Genomic DNA, 2,894 nt, shown 5'->3' with positions numbered 1-2,894 from the left:
CTAAACTTTCCTAAAATAAAAAAATATATTTAAAAGTTGTTTCTATCTGATTTTCTTCTCTGTAGTTTTTTTAAAACACTGTTCTATTTGCTGTATTAATATTTTCATTGTAGATTCTAACCTGTATCAACTTAAATTTCCTAATTTGTGTTTATTGGTATTATGACATTGAATTCAAATTTTTCTTTATCTTTAATCTTCCTTCATTTGACTTAGTCTTAGAGAATTCGTTTAAGTTTAGTGTTCACTAAGTATCTCACAATAATGGTATTCTTTAACATCTTAATGTAATAGACATTGTACAAAACAGAAACTCTGTCCTTTGGTAGAATGATTAGTGGCAATTTACCGACCAAGAACAATAATGCTTAAAATTGTTTTAGAAGCTCTTTTACATTGAGACAAACATAAGAATATAGAATTACATAAAAGAAATATATGAAGGCATTATGTACCCTTAAGAACGAAGGCTTGGGGCTTCCCTGGTGGCGCAGTGGTTGAGAGTCCGCCTGCCAATGCAGGGGACACGGGTTTGTGCCCTGGTCCGGGAGGATCCCACATGCCGCGGAGCGGCTGGGCCCGTGAGCCATGGCCACTGAGCCTGCGAGTCCGGAGCCTGTGCTCTGCAACGGGAGAGGCCACAACAGTGAGAGGCCCTCGTACCACAAAAAAAAAAAAAAAGAAAGAAGGCTTTTCTATTCCTTGTTATTTTTCTGATGTTGCTCATTAGACTTAGATTTGGGAATCCCAGTCTGTTCTTAACCTGAGAGCATAGTTCCTAAAATCCTTAATTTTCTAATGATATTTTTTATCGTAAAGTTTTTGTGGTTAGAAAGTATCTTCATTTCATGGAATTACCATGGTCTAAATAGTTTTACAATATTGTAACAAAAGGACTAGTAGCTATTTCTTCATTTTTCAGGGGAAAAAAATATAGAAACTAGACGAGTATCAAAATCACCAAATTCACAATCATGCTAAGCACAACAAAATTCCATTGCTCTAGACATAAATGTCACATGCTATGGTTATAAATATTTGGTTAAACCAAATCAAAATTATTCATGAAAAACATATTAGGATGATCTTGGAGAACCAAAGCAAATTAAAAAAAAAAACTCAAAAAACATTTTTTCATTTAAAGTATTTAGAACACATAAAGCAAGGCAATATTTATTCTTTTTTCCCATCTTCTGGTATGGGATCCGTTGGTGGCTCCTCCATGGTTGCACTGTTGCTCTCCAAGCCCATGTTACTATCACTGGTCCCTTCCTCTGCCAGACTGTCCACCCCCTCCTGCCCGCTCTCCTTGTCCTCAGGAGTAGACATGCCTTCTTCACCATTCTGTTGGCTTTCCATCGTTTCTTCAAGGAATGTCTCCTCTGTATCTTTCAGGACGCTCTTGTCTTCTTTCTTTTCTTCGGTCTTATTAGCTGCTGGCTCCTCCTCAGGAACACTACTGCTCTGGCTGCACTCAGCTTGTGCTGCTGCCTCTTTCTCCCTTTCTTCCTGCTTTTTGTGAGCCTGTTCCTCAGCCTGTGCAATTTCAGCTGCAGATTTTTCCATATCCACTTCTACTTTCAACCATACAAGCTTTTAAGTTCATTGTTAAATGAATCTGTGCTTTCCAGGAATTTCCTCTTCTTTTCTTGGTGTCACTCCTCTATTTGAAGAAGTTCAGCTTCTAGTTTTCACTAATGAACCATTAAGGACTGGACCTGTCGTTTGAGGACCTGCATTCTAGCTGTTATGACAGCTGACCGAACGTCTGGCACCACACTCTCACTTAGGATTTCACGGATGAGGCGGTGGTTTCTCTGGAAACGGGCTATGGCTGTTTGCTTCATTGAAAAGCCATCATCATAATCATCAGATCTTCAGCAGGCTGAATGCTCATGTAAGGTTTTCCTTTCTCCATGCGAGACTGTCTCTGTCAACTTTCTTCCTCTAAAGCAGCTTCTGCACGACTTTTTGCACTTAATCCAGTATATCCTGTGGGCTTGCATAGCATCTTGTCTTGAACTGGATATCTACTTGCTTCATGTGTGTTCCTTAACTACTTAACCAATAAGACAGAGTGGGTTTGATATCTACATTTTTTAATTCCCACACATCACATTATAAACTATTATATATTCAGTATAGGTTTGCAAAATAGTTGTAAAGCTGAATTCAAGGGTAATATAATATTATATAAATAACATAATATCACATTTATTTCTAAAATGCTGTTACTTGCTTGTATCAGAGCTACTAATAAAAATTTTGAAGTGACTTCAGTGAATTTCTGAGGGTTTTTTTCCTACATAAACTCTTTGATAAATTTATTAATGAACCATGAAATGTCCAAAAAGCAGATCTTCCAAAAGACAAGTAGCAAGCAAAGCCTGGATAATCTACAAACTAGGTAAACAGTTATAAATAAATATATGTAAAGCCTTCATACTTGACTGTAATAATCATAGATGCCTTTATTAAAATACCTTTTTAATGATCAGTTTATGTTGTCTGAGACTATATGGAAATACATGTATAGTACTAAGATAAATTTCTAACCAGCTTCCCTTCCAGAAGCCAGTCTGCATGTTGCTGCCACATTGCTCTTCTTTAAAAAGCCTCCATCATTAGTGAACATAAATCAGTTGAGAGATTGCCATGTTCAAGCACTGTGTCAGGGCTTAAGGGAAATAAAACATGTATTAATACATAGTTCTTACCTTTATTAAAATAGTTCAGCATTCTCAGGTTTGCAATTTTCTAGTTAACTCTCAGTTCCTTGTCTGTAAAGTGGTGACTGTAATAGTACCTACCTGACTACCTCATTTATTCATTCATTCATGCACTCAAATCATTCTTTTTTTTTTTTTTTTTTCCATAACACTAGTATATTCCGG

At 36.6% G+C, this 2,894-nt stretch overlaps 1 pseudogene across 1 annotated transcript; it reads right to left on the bottom strand.

The window, feature by feature from the left end:
- Nucleotides 1-1,173: 1,173 nt before the first annotated feature.
- On the bottom strand, nt 1,174-2,011 carry LOC308619302 (SWI/SNF-related matrix-associated actin-dependent regulator of chromatin subfamily E member 1-like; annotated as a pseudogene). Its single transcript has one exon. The product of its transcript is annotated as an SWI/SNF-related matrix-associated actin-dependent regulator of chromatin subfamily E member 1-like (transcript).
- Between the last annotated feature and the right edge of the window lie 883 nt (nt 2,012-2,894).

This window comes from Mesoplodon bidens (assembly GCF_964165515.1).
Source record: "Mesoplodon bidens genome assembly, chromosome: 6".
NCBI classification, from domain to species: Eukaryota; Metazoa; Chordata; class Mammalia; order Artiodactyla; family Ziphiidae; genus Mesoplodon; species Mesoplodon bidens.
This window is presented reverse-complemented; position numbering and strand designations above follow the sequence as displayed.